The following is an 18,793-nucleotide window of genomic DNA, read 5'->3' as shown; positions in this document are numbered from 1 at the left end:
CATCTACTAATCAATCAATCATCTATCAATCATCTATCCATCTGCTGGGGATTGAATTCAGAGCCTTCCACATGCTAGGCAAGTGCTCTGCCACTGAGCTACCTCCCCAGTCCTAATACTTATATTTAAATAAATGGAAAATAAATTCTTTCAGAGGCTCAGTTGAGGAATTTTAATAAGTAGGAAAACTCTCTTATGTTTAACCTGAGACTTCCTCTGCTTTGGATTTTACCCACAAAGAGGCCAAACCTGAATTTTATTTTGCATAAAGATAGAGAATATTTGTTCTTTTTTTTTCTTGAAGGGAATACGAATCCCCATACATAGGATTGGGAGAAATGCCCTCCTCCATGCCTGTGAACTTGGAAAGTGAGCTGACTTTCGTTTTAGTTGTTGATAACAATTATACAAACGAGTTTTCATGTTTTAAGTCATAAGCCAACTGATGAATTAAAAAAAAAATTAGGCACAAAATTTAAACTTTGGAAAAATCAATCAGAAGGGTAGAAATTCACGATTTTCCAAAGGGCAGGGGACGGAATTTAAAAGGCTTTGAGCCCTTTCTTTGAATCAAAGTAAGTCCTGCACTCCAGAATGAAACTGACCAGCGTGGAGCTACCCTGCTTCTCAGTCCTCGGCAGCCCTCTCCCTATTCATCCCCTGTCCTCCATCCTTGGTGGCTGCAGGGCAGGCAACCAACTCAGTAAAGCACCCCTGAGGGCTGATTCCCATAGGCTCTCGAGGCTCACCCTGACACCAGCATTTGAAGGCAAGGGGATTCATGGCCTTTCTGTGAAAGAAATAGCAGTATTCCCTGCGAGCTCTGGGTGGTGTCCTGTGTCAAACAGAAACACTGGCACCTTGGCTTCACTTGCTCATTTGTGTGCATGTGCACACGACACTCCTGTTGGTGACCTTAGTAAAACTGCTCACTCTCCGTGGAAAGATGAAGACCTTTATTGTTTTTCCTCCTTCTCAGGACAACTACTCTGAGTTTCCTTTGACTTCCTCCGACTGGAGTTATTTTTTTTCAGTCGACTTTGCTAGGCACAGTCTGTTTCTTCTATGGACGAATAAAAATGTCCTTTTGATTTGAGTTTATATAATTGACTAATAACTCATGAAATTTTTGTTTGGAAATTGACTAATAACTCATGAAATGTTTGGAAAGTTAAAGTTATACTGCTGGCTTACATTTAGTTTAACTTATTAAGAGGTTGTCTACAAATCAACTCTAAAAGGACATTTTGAGGACAATTTGGGAAATCGTTAAATCAAAGTGGTGTGCATATGAAAGCTCATTAAAATATATCCTGTGATGTGGCCTCAATTTTTTTTCTTAGAAAAAGTTCTTATATTTCTCTAAAATTGAGTTTGAGGATCCTGCATCTTATAGTTTCCTACCAATGGCGAATTTTTAGTCTTAAACAGTTTTCATGGTGCCATCCACATGGCCTTTTCTTAAAAGAATGTAGAAATGTTGAACAATGAAGTGTTTGAAATAGCCCCAATCCCTGAACCTCAACAATGTTACTAGTTTTATTCCCCAAAGCACTTCTGGGTGTTATGTGCTGGTTTTCAAAGGCAGCGAATGTACATGTGGATTTTCACATTATTCTGCACCCTGGGACCATGTGCTCAGCAACTGAGATAAGAAAAGAATGCTCTCCAGGGCATTCTGCCCATGAGAGTGCTGTCCAAACCCTCACACAGGCCTGATAAAGCAAATGGAATGTCAGGATCTCTGCTTGATGAAAGGATTCAAATATGACATGTCAAACAGCTCCAATATTAGCAATAATCCCCAGCCTTACAGAGCTCTAAGATTAGACACAAAAAAACACACATACAGAACACTTCTTGCCATGTTTCTCATTTTCCAAAATGAACAGAAGAAATGGAGCAGAAAATATATAATGAGTCAAGAGTGGGAATCTGTGGCTTTGGGGATGATGGATGATTTTTGTTTCATTACTTTTTCTCTTTTGCATTTTTCATTTTATACCAATGCAAATGTGTATTTGTAAATATTGAAACAGCTTAATTTTCTCAAGTGGAAAACAGCTGTAGTTACAGATGGGGTCACCTGTAGAGCAAGGACTTGGTGACTGAACTCTGAATGCACTTTGCTCAATACTGTGCACCAACTGACAGGTGCCTGTATCAAATTTGGGTCCAAAAATGTGCCTATGGGAGAGTGGTGAATTGGGAGTCTGCTCCATGAAAGAAGGACCAAACAACTAGAAGTGTAGTGACTTTGAATCTCAGGGCAGAGTGGGGACTGTGTCCTTGTAAACCATGCATTTAGGACCTGTATCCAATCTATCCCTCCCTTTCATCAATACTAACACCGAAGACAGTGACATGGGGCCCTCTCAATATCTTCTATTTCACCTTTACCCTTAGCCACTGCTGCTGGTATTCATGTTGGCAGCATTTTTTTTTTTTTGAACCTTGGATTGAACCCAGGAACCCAGGGGCATTTAACCACTGAGCTACATCCCCGGCCTGTTTTATTTTTTATTTTGAGATAGGGTCTCAGTAAGTTGCTTAGGGCCTCGCTAAGTTGCTGAGGCTGGCTTTGAACCTGGGATGCCCTGTTGACAGCACTGCATGTGCCACACACTGTATTTTGGTCATGGAGCAGTACAGAGGGGAAGCTTTTCCTGGCTGTGGGTGGTTGATACTAAGAATCTCTCCCCTTGGAGATTATACAGTGAGTGTGCTGGAGCTTTGGGGCTGGCCAAGGGGCTTCCAAGATGGGAGAGAGAAACAGAGGGAAAGGCAAAGTTGAGAAGTGAGTTTTATTTCCAGCACTCTCCCGTCTGGTTTCCATGTTCTTACGGCAGGCAGTTCCCCTCCTCTGGTCCCCTCTTCATGTCTGCCCTGCCTGCTCAAAGCTCACAATGACGGGGTTGAGCTCTCTCACTGGAGAGGGCTCCTTGCCCCTTGTCTCCCTCTTCTTCTGTTCTTTCCTTCCCCCTGTGCTTTGCTGTATCCTCATCAACTGTATCACAGCATCTTAAACTCAAAACACTGAATAGTTGGAGAGTCATCAGTTTTGGCTCCTACAGCTGATATTTGGGACCTATTACTTTGTGTCAAGAAAGAGAGTCTAGGTCAGGCTATAGCCAACCAACTTCTAAACGTCTGTGTGCATGGGCAGGGCCGCCTCCGGGCTGACACAGAGAGGTTGGTGAAATGCTAGACACCATCAGAAAGTTCAAGGGCTCTGAGGCATGACAGGTGTGTTGTCTGGGCCCAGGAGCCCTGGACAAGGGGAAAATTTTGCTGCAGTTGTGGTTTAGACATGCACAGACATGACAGATGGATTGAAGGTTCCCCAAGAGGCTGGGCTAAGGGGAGAGCCCAGGCCCCCAGTCAAAGCCAACATGAGCAAAGAAGTCTTGTCGTGTGGGAGCAGGCAGGGCTCCTGGTGCAGAGGCCAGCGACCCAGACGCTTCTCTGCTTTCTGTTCCTCAAGCTATGCTCAAAGGAAAGTGTGTGTCACTGTGGAAAGTCCTCTTCCAAGTAATAATCAGAAAGAGGTGCTTGCTGGGGGCTGTCTGGGGGAGGATGGGGCAGCACAGACAGCCACCTGTGAGCAGTGGAGTGGCACCTGTCCAAAGGCACACAGGGTCGTCAGAGCAGCAGCGACTGGATGTGCTACGCACTGTAAGATGGCAGTAATGACAGCAATTTCACATAGCTCTTGTGAAAATGAGATGAATAATACATGTCCAGGACTGAGCACAGATTAAATTTCAACCAGAGCAAATCCATTTCTGCTGTTACCTCTTATCACTGATGCTTTTGTGAGTTTCCTTCCCCATCAACTTATCTTCTACTTATTTTCGGGTGATTACACAGTTCGGGTTTATGTGGTATGATTAAATGCATTTGGATCTATTTTGTTTCTTAGCGGAGAAATTGCTCTTCAGGATGTATTTTAAAAGGGTTAGTTTAAACCTGCAGTGGGTTGAACTTGAGCAGAGTTTGAAAATTAATTGTGTCACAAAGTTTAATTTTTATTGAATAAAAAAAAAGTGGGCACTTATATCACTCTTTGCCTTAGGAAGATTGTGAGACTAACTAATAACCCTTGGGGAGGTTAATAGATTATTGAAAGTGGTAATTTTAGCAGTTTTGAACTCATGTTCCAAGATATAATTGGAATAATTTCCAAGAGACATCAGTCTTTATTTCTTAGGAAATTACAGTGATTAAATTAACTGCAGGCAGCTCCTCTTATTGTTATTTGAAGATAATAGGAGTCTGTTGAGGATTAGTGGGGAGAAGAATGATGCATGTTCTGTTGAAGACTTCACAGTTGAAGTGCTTCCTACCACCCTGCCTTTCCATGGTTTATAATATTTAGGGCATCATCATCATGGATGGGGCGGCCTTTGCTGCATTTAACCTATAACCTAAATCAGATGAAAGATGAGAATAATACTTTTTCTAGGATTAAAGAATAGATCTTTCCTTTAAGGGGGTGCATAATATGCCAATTCAAAAGAAAATAATGTTATACTTGAAGAACTCTGTGAACATTGAAAAGAGAGTTCAGTTCCTTCTCTGGGTATTTTTCAGGATCCTGTTCCTGCTTCTCTATGAAATTGGATACTGGACAGGACAGTAATGTCACATTCATTGCTCGGGGCTTTTAAATTTCTCTTTCATTCCAAAATGAGCTATTGAAATCACTGAGTGTTAAGAAAATTGTGCACGGATGGAAGAGTAAATGGATCTTGATCTGTCATCTTATTTGAGGCTTTCCGGACGTGGTAAAGTGGATTTTATCAGTGGAAAATTGCATGCTATTTTCTTTAAGATCTTTCCAAACTCAAAGTGATTTAGATAGTAAATCTGAGTCTAATCCTACCCAGATAAGCATCTGCAGTATCCTTCCCTGGACTGGGTGGTATTGCTTTTTAAATTTCAGTATTACTGCAAATGTTGTCTGGCTTTTACTCTCTTAGAATCTAGTCCTATAGGACGAGGAGATCTGTTTGTGTCTTTGTAGCTGCAATGTCTACTTAGAGATTCATATTATTGGCTGTGTCTCAAGTTACAAACACAGATTCCCAAATTTTCCTTGACTTGACCTTAAACTAAACAACATTAGGATTGGAAAAGGTTGTTGGGAAGTAGGAAGAAATGATGATGTAAGATCTTTTTTGGGGGAAAAAGGGAGAGCTGGGGTATTGTTAGTTACACCAGGTACAAAGACAAACACAAAGAAAAAGCCAATTACCTGACATTTGATGCAGCTAACACTTTATTTACTTTTGCATTGTTTCTGGTTTAACTATTGTAATTTCAAATTATTATAGTTGGAAAATATTTAGATAGAGCATAATATCATCTTGTAATTTAACACAACAAAATAAGAATGGTTAAGTTCACAAAATCTGGACAATGAGGAGTACAGGTTGCCAAAGAGAAAAAAGATCTAAATTTATTTAGCATTAAAATAGAAGGCTTCTTACTATAGCATGATATTCACAGGGTTTCTATACCTAAATATTGGGCACAGAAATAAACCTGCTGGTTATATGAATTTGTATATATTTCTATTAAAAAAGGAAGGATAATTTAAAAACTACCTACTTCATTGGATGGTAGTAGAAATTAAATATATTCATTCATATTAAAAGCATTTTATAAATTGCAAACTGTGACTAAATTTATTTCATAGAATGCTATTTCTATTTAGTTATTTAGTGATTGAAATGAAATATTAATAGAATACATTATGTGTTTTTTTAAAATGTATGAAGGAAAGGGAAGCATTTCAACATGTGGGTACCTTTGCCCAAAATGTTACTCTAGTTCTAATTGTGAGGGAACAACTGGACACACCCAGAATGAGGGACATTGTGCAAAGCAACCAGTCTTGACTCTAAAAGATGTCTATTGCCAAAGACAACAAGAAACAATAGACACATAAAAACACAGTTGACTCTCTGCAGCCATATGTTCCACAACCTGGGATCAAAAATATTCAGAAAACAGTGTTCTGTACTGGACATGTACAAACATTTTTTTCTTGTCATGTTCCCTAAACAAAGTAGTATAAGACCTATTTATATAGCATTCATGTTGTAGTGAGTATAATACCAACAGATGATTTAAAGCTATGGAGGACGTCATATGCAAACACTACACCATTTTATAATAAGGGCCTTGAGTATCATGAATTTTGGCATTCTTGGGGGTCCTAGAACCAATCCCCCATGAATACCAAAGGAAGACTCTATGTAAAATTGATGATACTTGATTGGATCCTGGATTTAAAGTAAAATATAATAAATATTCCAGACCAAAATTTACCTTACTGAGACTATTAGGGAAATTTGCACTGTATATCTGAGGTAATTGTTTTAAAATTTTAAAATTGATTTAATAATTTTTTTTGATTATGCAGAGCATGGTGGTACATGTCTGCAATCCCAGCAGCTTGGAAGGCTTAGGCAAGTTCAAGGTCAGCCTTGGCAACTTAGTATCCCAAATAAAACATAAAACCATCTGGGGATGTAACTCACTTGTAGAGTGCTTCTGTGCTCAACTCCTGGTACCAAAATGAATAAATAAATACATAAAAATTTCTGATTGTGATCATTATTGTATAACTATGATAGGACAATTTTTCTTAGGAAGGGAGGGATCTTTATATTCACAATCTCAAATGGTCCAGCTATACACACACACACACACACACATACATACACACACACATACACACAAAGAGTGATAAAGCAAATGTGGTAAAACATTAATGATTTTGAGAATCTAGGTGAGACTATCTAGGTGTTCATTGTTAACTATTTCTACAAGATTTTTCCTTTTGTAGTTTTGAACATTTTCATAATAAAAAATTGGGGAGAAATTTAAAAAGTTAAACCAAATACTCAAACCAGTTGAGTTATTAAACACAGATCTTTAAATATGTCCTTTCCCACACTTTTTAAACCATGATATACAAATGTACAGGTTTATAAAAAGAAGAATCTGTATGTCTAAAATATGTGGCTAGGTAAAACGTGGGATTATTAGTACTAATTTGAAATATTTTTCCACTGGCAAAATTCTAGGAAAACACATGGGAACTCTAAATTCATGTGTGCATCTTTTAAAGTAAAATAAAAAATGCATCTGGGGGTGTGTACAAAATTGGAACATAATTTTCACTTTATCTTTCAGAAAGCGTTCAGTTTTGTTTCCTGATAATTTAGTACTTACATCTTCTTCCCTGGGATAGAACTTTCTATCTCATCCCATGGGAGAGACACAGGGTAGTTACCACTTTGATAAATGTACTATTTTGTTGCCTGTTCTTGGGGTTGATGTGGCAAAATTATGGTTTTCAGTCTGGACTCAATCAGAGTCCAGGCTGAAATCTCATGAAAACTTTTGTTGTCTTTTTCTTACATAGATCAGAGACAGCAGAAGTGGACCTAGGAGGTTCATAGGAACTGGACCTAGGAAGTCCATGACTTTTTGGTATGTAATTGAAAAGTCTTTGAAACTAGTCTTTCTTTTTTTTTTTTAATTTTTTATTGTTGGTTGTTCAAAACATTACAAATTTCTTGACATATCATATTCCACACTTTGATTCAAGTGGGTTATGAACTCCCACCTTCACCCCATACACAGATTGCAGAATCACATCAGTTACACATCCATTGATTTACATATTGCCATACTAGTGTCTTTCTTTTAGTGACATTTATAACCCAAAAACCTTGAGCTCCATTTTGTTCTTTTCATTTATGAACCAAATTAGAATTGCCTGAGTATGTTTATCCCTGGGCAAGGATCTATGCAGAAGGAAGTTAATAGTATTGATAAATTAACAACTGTATTTTGTTCTCTGAATTTCCCTTGAAAATGGATTCTTGATTATGGTGATTTTTCAGTGGGAGAATTGTGTAGTAAGGCAATTTATGTATTTATGGATTGATTTTCTTATGCTCCCTTTAGGTTGAGGAGCATAATAACTGTTAGAGTACCATATGTGAGGACTCTTGTTTCATAAGCAGTAGTGTGTTTAGATGCCCAAATGTTAATCAAATGCTGTAGAAATGAGGCATTTTACTGATTTAAGTTTATTAATAATAAAAATAAAATATTTATATTCAATGGTTACAATATAAGATTGAACAACCTTTTTAAAATAGATTTAAAAAATTTGTTCTAATTACTTATACATGACAGTTGAATGCACTTTGATGCAGCATACATAAATGAAGTATAATTTCTCATTTTTCTGGTTGTACATGATGTGGAGTTACACTGGTCATGTAATCATATATGCATAATGTCCAATTCATTTCTTCCTACTCCCATACCCCTCCCCTCCCTTTACTTTTCTCCTGTCTAAATCAAAGTACCTCTATTCTTCCCTAGCCCCCCACCCTAATTGTGTATTAGCATCCACATATCAGAGAAAGCATTTGGCCTTTGGTTCTTTGGGACAGGCTTATTTTGCTTAGCATGACATTCTCCAGCTCCATCCATTTACCAGTAAATGCATAGTTCATTCTTCTTTAAGGCTGAGTAATATTCCATTGAGTATATATAACACATTTTCTTTATCCATTCTTCTGTTGAAGGGCACTTAGGTTGGTTTCATAGTTTGACTATTGTGAATTGAGCTACTGCAATCATTGATGTGGCTGTGTCACTGCAGTATGCTGATTTTAAATCCTTTGGGCATAAACCAAGGAGTGGGATAACTGGGTCAAATGGTGGAAATTAAATAATCTTAAGATATTCCTGCCTTTCAAGTTCATATTTCACAATCTAGGCAAGACTGGAGCTCTGTGAACTCTTGTGCAATTCTTCTCATAATTCCTTTAATTGTGTATTCATAAAATGACTTTAAAATGTCTTACCCCCTGTCTGGAATGTCCATCTCTTCTTTGGTTGAATTCTTTTTGAAAGATGGAACACAATTCTAATCTTGCTGAGGAATGCAAAAGAAAGCATTTTTTTAAAACAGCTATCTATCAAGAGCACCTCCTTTTGTGACCCCATGGATATAATTAAAATTCTGGTAATTGTTCAGAAAATATTAGTCTATTAATTTAAATGCTATTATTTTTCTGTGAGCTGGACAGTAATGATCATAGTCACTATTTTCCACAGTATGCGGTTTGCACCACTTGGAGTTGTGTTAATGCAGTCTTGAAACATTGCTACTCATGACCCATCATTAGCCACCATCTTGCATTTGGGTGACTGTTGCTCTCTTTTTCCTTCTGTAGTTATTGAAACCTATTATCCTGCTTGTCTAACTCATTGACACAAAGATGAGTTTTGGTACATACCTTTGTTACTCAGTTGTCTTCAAATATATAAATCTTATTGTCTCAACATGTGTACAGAAAAGACAAATTGTTTAATGAAACAGTCAATAAGATTTCCACTTTGGTGTCTTTGGTGAAGAATACTTCATATATTGCCATGTAGTCTGATGTTTTGTTGTGTAATTTTAAGTGATGCTTTTCATACTTATGCTTTTCATTGATAGTTCACAAAACTGGTCCTCTAAAGTATTGACAAAACTGGCGACGGGCTGGGGGTGGGGTTGCCATCTTCAAAAGTTTTCAAGGACTTTTTTGAGTAAAATTCAGATCAGGGGCTTCCCCATCACAAAAGGTCTCTTGTATGAGCCTCACTTGTTAAAAAAAAAAGTGTTACAAGGGAACTCTGCATTGATTGCAGGACTGAGTTAGATGAACCATGTAGTCTTTTGTAAAGCAAAACGACACTCACATGAGATGATACCTGCCTCTATCACCAATGACAAAATCAGATCATTTAATTTTGTTAATTATAGAAATCTTTACCTTGGAAACAGTCAAAGACATAGCATGACGGTGAAGAAGGCAAACTTTAAATCCAGAGGGCTTGAGTTTGAACCCGTCTTTGATACGCTTACTGGCTGTGTGTTCTGGAGCACATTATCTGACCTTTAGGTGAGTGATTTTCTTCACTTGTTCAGTGGAGATGGTCATAGTACCTTCTAAAGCAGGTGCAAGGATTTAGTGAGTTAATACAAATAAAGCTGTTAGAACCATGTACATAATTAGGTACTTAACAAATGCTACTGATGATGGCGGTGAATATCATTCTCAGCTGGGGCACTGGTGTCTTTTGCAGGCTTGTGTACACTGGACCAGGTTCCTGAAGTTTCTGGCCTGTAAGAGTGGCGTGCATCTGCAATGACTCTGGGCATTTCCTACTTACTTCTTGAGGTGTCCCTTGGTGCTGGCTGGGTTCCACCTGAAGTCAGCCTGCACAAAGCTCAGACTTTTCTGGGTTTTCCACTTAAACCAGCACAGCAGGTCTCGCTCCTTCCATCATTTTGCTGTCCTCGTTTCCCGGGCTCCTGGTCCCGTCTGCCTCCCATTGCTTCACCCAGGACATTCTGCACACATTTAGACATCTCTAGACCCCAGGTCTTGCAGCAAAGGGGCTTGTCACGAGGTGTTTGTGTGTGTGTTTAGTAAGGCCATCTGTTTACCTAAGAGAAAGTCTGGAGGGAGCTACCAGGATGGTAAAATATCCTCCAGTTTGATACAAAAGCATATCAACAGTTTTTGTCTTACCATGTCATTAAGCAACTGTGAAGGACGGTGCTGCTCTCAGTCTAAGTCTATGTAGTGAGAGCAAACGGTGCATATTTAGTTCTCATGCCTATGTGCTTAAAATTCTGGCCCCATGATTATTTTGAGTTCTTCACAGAATTCTTAAGTATGGAATGCTTGTCAAATTATTTTGACATATCCCTGCTGGCCAGTGAGTACTACGGAGTTTTATGGGAGTGCATTTTGAATACAAGGTTATGTTTTCTTGTTCGTTTTTTCCCCCTTGCTGTGTCTATAAAGTTGTGTTGTAAGACCTGCTTAGTTATGACTTGTGTTGCCAAGGGACTCAGGGTGTCAATGAGCTTTGGCTCCTGCAAAGGTCTGTGAGGCCAAGTCTCCTACCTCTAATAGGGAAATGACTTAGACTCCAAGGATTTCTTGGCTCATTTTAAAATACACTCCATGTTAAGATGCTGTGAGCTGGCAGTAAAGGAATAGATGACCACATATGTTTTCTTCTGGAAGGCACATAATTTTGTTCACAGAATGTGACAATGTGAGGAGGAATGGGGACATCTGGGTCAACAAAGCAAGACGTGTCCAGCTGAAGGCATACTTCTATAGAGAACATTGCTGGAAAACAGTCTGCAGGCTTCTCAAATTATCTGGAGGCAGGATAAACTTTGAGTTATGACTTTTTTAGTTAACAAATTCATTCTTTCTCATGCTTTGGTTCAAAAATATGGATATAGCTTTATAAGGGGTAGAACCTGATTCTAAGAATGAAGAGGTATTAGATGAGAATCTCAAAAATTTTTTGAGGTTATATCCACACATAAATAGAACAATTTCTGCACTTATTTTTGTGGACATCGAGGAAAAGGGGCAGAAGAAGGACAAGATTTTGAGAGCGCAAAATTACTTGTTGAACATTTTCATTTAATTTCTCATGCTCAGTGGAGATAGCAATGTCTTTTCTAATAAAATCACCTCCCAAATAAAGTATTAAAACAGGGAACTAACTACCTTGGGTACATGTTGGTTTATAGAGAAAAAATTGAAGCAGAACTTAAATAAGTTTAGGAAAGATTTTTGTTAATAGTTAATGAGGCACCAAGAGCTCTGTTAGGTTCAGTGAGGCTATGTTGAAATTAACTGAAAAATCTCAGGGACTTAACACAGCAAACTTTTATTTGTTATTCACACTCTTTATATTCAGTGCTGGCTAACAAGGAGGAGGACACTGCTCCACATAGTCACTCAGGGATGTGACTTGATGCAAGTTCCACCATCTTGCTTGTTCTTTCCCACTCCATGTTGCATGAGAAAACGGATGTCATTCTTGTGTCTTTGGAGATAGTATTTTCTTCATCCTATGTTGGTCAGTTTTCATCAATGTGATCAAAATACCAACTTGGAGGCAGACATACTTATTTTTGCTCCGAGTTTCAGAGGTCTCAGTCCATCTTGGGGGACTGAGCTGAGGCAAAGTATCCTGGCAGAAAAGTGTGGTGGAGGAAACTGCTCAGCTTACGGCAGTTGAGAAAGAGAGCGGGGGTGGGAGGGAGAGGAAGATAGATAAACCCTTCCAGGGCTTGCCCCAGTGACCTCTTTACTCCAAGTCGGCCCCATCTCCCAGTAGTTGATTCAGCCATTGATGGATTAATCCACTGAGGAGGTCAGAGCCCTCATGATCCAATCATTGCCCTGCAGCATCGCTGCCCAGAGAATACATAAGACTTTAGGGAACAGTCCAGATCCAAGCTAGTCTTTTCCCCACTTCAATTTTGGGTATATACAATTATTCTAATATGTCATGATGCATTTTAAATGTTATGTAATTATACCTGGAAAAATCATGAGATAAATAATTTTCTTTGACTTCCTGAATAATTTTTTTCTAATTTCATCTAGATTTTTTTTTAAACTTCCATTGATGAGCATATGAAAAAAATAAGTTGGAACTTGATAAAGAATATTTTATTTATTATTTTTTAAGAAGGCAAGTTTTTATTAGAATCCATCCTATTTATTGATTCTTGATTTTACTTCTTGCGCTTTAGGAGTCTTGTTAAGGAAGTCAGATCCAAGACCAACGTAGTGCAGATTTGGGTCTATTTTTTCTTCTATTAGGTGCAGGGTCTCCACTTTGAGTTGATTTTTGTGCAGGGTGTGAGATAGAGGTTTAATTTCATTTTGCTACATATGGATTTCCAGTTTTGTCAGCACCATTTGTTGAATAGGCTATCTTTTCTCCAGTGAATATTTTTGGCATCCTTGTCTAGTATGAGATAACTGTATTTATGTGGATTTGTCTCTGTGTCCTCTATTCTGTACCATTGGTCTACAAATCTATTTTGGTGCCAATTACCATGTTGTTTTTGTTACTGTAGCTCTCTAGTATAGTTTAAGATCTGCCTCCTGCTTCACTTTTCTTGCTAAGGATTGCTTTAGCTATTCTGTGTCTCTTATTTTTTCAAATAAATTTCATGATTGCTTTTTCTATTTCTATGAAGAATGTCATTAATAACATGAGGAGAGAGCCTACATATTGGGAGAAAATTTTCACCACATGCACCTCTGATAAAGCATTAATCTCTAGGATATATAAAGAACTAAAAAAAAACTTAACACCAAAAAAAAATGCCATCAATAAATGGGATAAGGAATTGAACAGACACTTCACAGAAGAAGAAATACAATTGATCAACAAATATATGAAAAAGTGTTCAACATCTAGCAATTAGAGAAATGCAAATCAAAACTACTGTAAGATTTCATGTCACTCCTGTCAGAATGGCAATCATCAAGAATACAGGCGACAATAAATGTTGGTGAGGATGTGGGGGAAAAAGGTACACTCAGACATTGCTGGTGGGACTACAAATTGTTGCAACCACTATGGAAAGCAGTATGGAGATTCCTCAGAAAACTGGGAATGGAACCACCATTTGGCTCAGCTATCTCACTCTTTGGTTTATACCCAAAGGACCTAAAATCAGCATACTATAGTGACATAGCCACATCAATGTTTATAGCAGCTGAAGTCACAATAGCTAGACTATGGGACCAACTTAGGTGTCCCTCAATAGATGAATGAATAAAGAAAATGTAGTATATATATATATACTCAATGGAATATTGCTCAGCTTTAAAGAAGAGTGAAATTATGGCATATGCCAGAAAATGGTTGGAGTTGGAGAATATATGCTAAGTGAAATAAGCCAATCCCATAAAACCAAAGGCTGAATGTTTTCTCTAATATGCAGATGCTAATTTACAATAAGGCGGGTGGGGGAGGCACTAGGGCAGAATAGCATTACCTTAGATTAGGTAGAGGGAAATAATGGGAGGGGAAGGGAGGGGATGTGGGGATAGGAAAGCGCAGAATGAAACAGACATGATTACTGTTTGTATATAAATGACTACATGATCAATATGATTCTGCAACATGTACACTCAGAAAAATGAGATATTATATCCCATTTGTGTGTAGTATATCAAAGTGCATAAATGCATTCTACTGTCATGTATAACTAATTAAAACAAATTAAAAAATTTTTTAAAAAGAAGGCAAGTTTGCAAGACGGATTATCAGGCAACCTCTCTATATTATTATTAGATTACTTTTAACCATTTAGCTGCCACAAAATGAAGTTCTGAAGTTAACAATTACAGGTTGAATAATTGTCAGGGTAATAGCTGTAACCTGGAAAATTTTATTTGTATCTAACATTTTCCCTCTTGTCAATCTTGCTAGAATTCTATTTTATTTTTATTAAAATTTCCCAGAGAAATAGCTTTTGGCTTTATTAATCTTCTTCATAGATTTCTTCATTGATTTCTGTCTTTATTATCATTACTATTTCTTTAGATTTGGTGTTTTTTATGTTCTTATTTTGTGTGTTGAGATTTTTGCTTATTTGTTTTTATTCTTTTTTGTTTTTGATAAGTATATTAGAAGCATAAATTTCCCCCTAAAATGCTTCAGTTGTGTCCCTAAAATTTTTGAAATGTGTTTTTAATGATGAGAGATTCTAAGAATTTCCCATTTCATTTACTTTTCAATTCAAATTTTTAATTAGTGCAAGATATGAGTTTTTTTTAGTGTAAGTCTAGACAATTAGACTTTTTAAAGCCAAACTCTCATTATTAATTTATGTAATTCATGCATTGTAGTCAGAGAACATAATCTCTGTTAAATTGAGTGTGTGGATTTTTTTGACTTCCTTCATAGTATAGTAAGTGTGTTTGTGTGTGTGTAACACACATATATGTATTATATATAACAAATATTTATAGTATATATATGCATATGTGTGTGTATATATATACACACACACACACCATATATATTTCATGTGTGCTGGAAATGAGTGTGTATTCTGTTTTTCAAGTATGGAGTTCTATGTGTTCAATAGTCTTAATTTACTAATTTGTGTCATTTGGCTCATTTGCATCTCTCTTATAGTCTGCTCAGTTATGAATTTCTGAAGGAAATATTCTACGATTGCTGAGTTCTTTAAATCCCTCTCCAGTTCTGAGTCATGGTTACTTAATGTATTTTAAGACAACTTGTCCTATGTCTATGAAAGCTATATTTTCAGGCTTTATTTTTATAAACACTGTTTGACATCTTCTTTCTCCATTGTGAGAGTATGTGTGTGTTGTGTGTGTGTGTGTGTGTGTGTGTGTATAATGTATATGTTTTTTTTAGGTATTGAAAATTGTCATCACAGCTTTCTTTGGGTGTGTGTCTGCTTGAGTATCTGTTTCCATCTTTCCATTTTTTACCTCCCATATCCTTTGGTTTTCTGTGTTTCCTCTTTTAGATGATGTTGCTAGTTCTTCCTTTTTAAAATCACGTTTATTGTGAAATACGCCACACAGAGAGGAGTGCGTGAACCAATCTTGAACAGCCTGTGGTTGATCATAAGCATTGACCCTGGCCACTACTACTGAATGTGCTGGAACCCCTGACTCCCCTCCATGCTCCTTCTGATAGTCGCCCCACAGCTGACCACCCTCCTGCCACTTGTGGTCACCAAGTCATCCTTACAGTCACTTGTACTTTATGACTCAAGTACACCTCCCTGAACACTGTGACCTTGTTGGCCTGTTTTATTATTTTATAAATGAGATCATGCACTTTATATTCTTTTGTTTCTGCCTTCTTTCTCTTCATGTTCTGTCACTATGGATACAAGGAACTTTTCCTTTCTTTATTTCTGTTTTCTTTTTTATTGTATGACTATATCACAGTTCATTCCTTCATTTTCCTGTTGATGGACATTGGGGTGCTTTTTAGCATTCTGGTTATTTTTAATGAAGCTACTACATACGTTCTTATACATGTTTTCAGAGTGTAAGAGTAAAGTTTATTGAGTGATAAGCTACATATGCAATAAACTTTACCAGATGAGGACACTTTCCTCAAATAGTTCCCTGCTAGCAGTGTTGGAGAGTTTTCATTGGTCTTTACCCTTGCCTGTACTTGGTGTTGTCTGTCTTTAAAATCTCACTGTTCAGTGGGTGTGTAATTGTAGTCTTGCCTTGCATTTCTCTGTTCATGAAAGCACCTTTTCATGTGTGTATTGGATAATTGATTATCCCTTTGGGAAATGTCTATCAGGGTTTCATTTCATTCCCCCGGGCCTGTTTCTTATTGATTTGCAGGAGTTCTTTATATATTCTGGGTACCTGACCTTCTGCAAGTTACAGGCATTGCACATATCTTTTCTCACTCCCTCTCTTTAACAATCCCAAATATTGTCTTTTGGTGAATGGAAATTCTTAATTTTGGTGTGTTCAACTTATCAAGCATTTCCTTCAAGGTGAGGGTCAGAGGAGAAATGACAATGTATTTATTAAATGACACTGAGATAATTGGTTATTCATTTAAAAATGAATTGATCATTATTTAAAACCATAATAAAAAATCAATTCCAAGTAGATTATAGATCTAATATGGAAGTCAAAACAAGAGAGGCTCTGGAAGAAAGGGTAGAATAATATTCGTATGACCATAGGATAATAAAATTAACAGAAAAGAAAAACCTCTATGTAATATTTTTAAAATATTGCTTTCTGATTAATGAATATGACATATCCTTCAATTTAGTTGAGCTTTCTTTAGTTTCTTTCAGTGATTTATAGATTTCTTCATGGAAGACTTACACATCCTTTTTGAGATCCATTCATAAATTTAAAATTTATGATGTTGTTATATATGCATTCACTTAGAAATTTCATTTTTAAACTTTCTATTGCTCATCTATAGAATGTTGCTAGTTTTTAACATATTAGTCTAATATCTAGGAATCTCTTACGTCCACCTGCCTAATTTTAATAAATCCTATATAGATTCCACATGTAAAACCACACTGTAATCATTTGAAAACACTGGTAGTCCTAATTTCTTCCTTTTAATCATCCTAGCTCTTATTGTTATCCTAACCACTACTTCTGATCAATGTTGTTGAATGATAATGAGCATCTTTGGCTTATTCCTAGTTTCCAAGGAAAAGGTCTCAACATATGACCATCACATATGAGATGGAGGAAAAAAGGACCTCGTTGCTTAGTGAGAAAGGCAAAGGATGGACTTGTTTTGCCCATGTCGGGAATTTGGGAAGGGCTTGGCTTGGCTGTCATCTTTGATCCATGTGGCTTTGGCTGGGTGGCTGGAAATGGAACAACTAATTCCAAGATCATTTTCCCATCCACTTGTTTGGAGCCCTGGGCTTCTGTTGCACAGGATGTCCCATTCTCCTGGGGCTGTCCCAGGGATAGGCTCTTTATAGCTTGGCAGCCACAGAGTACGTGGACTTGTACATTTTAATCAGGCTTCTATTAGAACACGTGTTCTTTCAGATCTAAGGTCCTCTGAGCCAAGCCAGGCGTGGTGGCGCATACCTGTAGTCCTCGCTACTCCGTAGGCTGAGGCAGAAGGATCGCTGAAGCTCATGAGTTTGGGGCCAGCCTGGGTAACATAGCAAGACCCAGTCTCAAAATACATAAATAAATAACTAAAAATAAAATTGTATAGGCTTGCATGCATGAGGTCATGTCAATTGCAATTAAACATATTTCAATAAAAAAACCCAAAACTTTGAATCTAAACTTTTGACATAACCTGATTGTAACATTATGGGGAAGAGGAAAAAAATCAGCTGAGGCCTCTCTTGCGAGACAGGCTTTTCCTCTTGGGTTAGATGAAGTCATCCAGGGCAGAGAGCGAGAGGCGTGTGAAGCTGAAGGTGTGTCTGTGTGGGGGTGCAGTGTGACGGAGGGGCAAGTGAAAAGCAGGCGTGTGATGGGGAGTGGGTGGACACAGGAAGCTGGCAGACCACAGGAAGCTGTCTAGAAAAAGTCTTTGACTTTACCTATTTTAAAGCCAGAATTAAACAACCCAGAGACAGATGGAAAGTCTCACGTGCCAAGTCTCTGAAGAGGTGGAAACAAAAAAATAAACACCCATGATCAGGGGAAGGTGAGCTAAGTGGCTTACCTGCCAGGGACAATCTGCTCTGTGGTTTTTATATTCCTTCTCAGGACCTCATTCAGTAAGATAGTCTAATTAGAGGGAAAGAAAAACAGATAAAAGAGCAAACACTTCCTTGAGAAATAAACACAAAATGTTCTTTTGTAAAATTTAGACGTCTGGATTTATGATTCTAGTAGTTTTTAAAAAATGCTCTATTAATATCCAATGAATGGTAAATTGCAGAACCAGAATGATGTTTGAATCCTGTCTGAAGCTCACGTTGTACTCACGGGCTTTTCCACTAGGTGTCTCTTTGCATACACGTTATGATTCCAGAGAAAGCCCATCTACCCTGAAGGCATTAGATAATGTGGATTGTATTAAAAAAAAAAAATGCCTCAATTTTGGAAGTACTTACGAATGACTTCAGAACAGTTCTTCTTAAAGAATCAAAGGCCGTGTCTTGGCTACATCTGTCACTCTTGCTTTGGAAACTTAGGAGACACTAGCCCACAATTGCCAACAGATGCAAAATTGAGGTCCCCATTCCCCTCCATGTTGATAGCAGGTGACAGTGATGGGAACCTTGTTCAGTAGCTGGTCCTATGCAGATTCCAAACAGGAGGCCATCCCCCTGTTACTTCTGAATGCAGCTTCAGCAAGGATGCGCACTTCTAGAACCAGTTGCCTTTGACTTTCCAGAGCCTTT

General features: G+C 37.7%; 1 protein-coding gene across 7 annotated transcripts in view; it reads left to right on the top strand.

Moving 5' to 3' along the window:
- Positions 1-18,793, top strand: part of Ipcef1 (interaction protein for cytohesin exchange factors 1) — a 155,490-nt gene that overhangs the window by 47,411 nt on the left and 89,286 nt on the right. The window contains exon 2 of one of the 7 annotated variants that reach the window (XM_048800162.1): positions 7,439-7,506. The exons of 5 other annotated variants lie outside the window; for them this stretch is intronic. The gene's annotated coding sequence lies outside the window, so the exon portion shown is untranslated. Of the gene's footprint in view, positions 1-7,438; positions 7,507-18,793 lie in introns of those variants that run through there. One more of the 7 variants, XM_048800185.1, reaches the window with a different exon arrangement.

Source organism: Marmota marmota, unplaced genomic scaffold (assembly GCF_001458135.2).
Source record: "Marmota marmota marmota unplaced genomic scaffold, marMar, whole genome shotgun sequence".
Taxonomy (NCBI): domain Eukaryota; kingdom Metazoa; phylum Chordata; class Mammalia; order Rodentia; family Sciuridae; genus Marmota; species Marmota marmota.
This window is presented reverse-complemented; position numbering and strand designations above follow the sequence as displayed.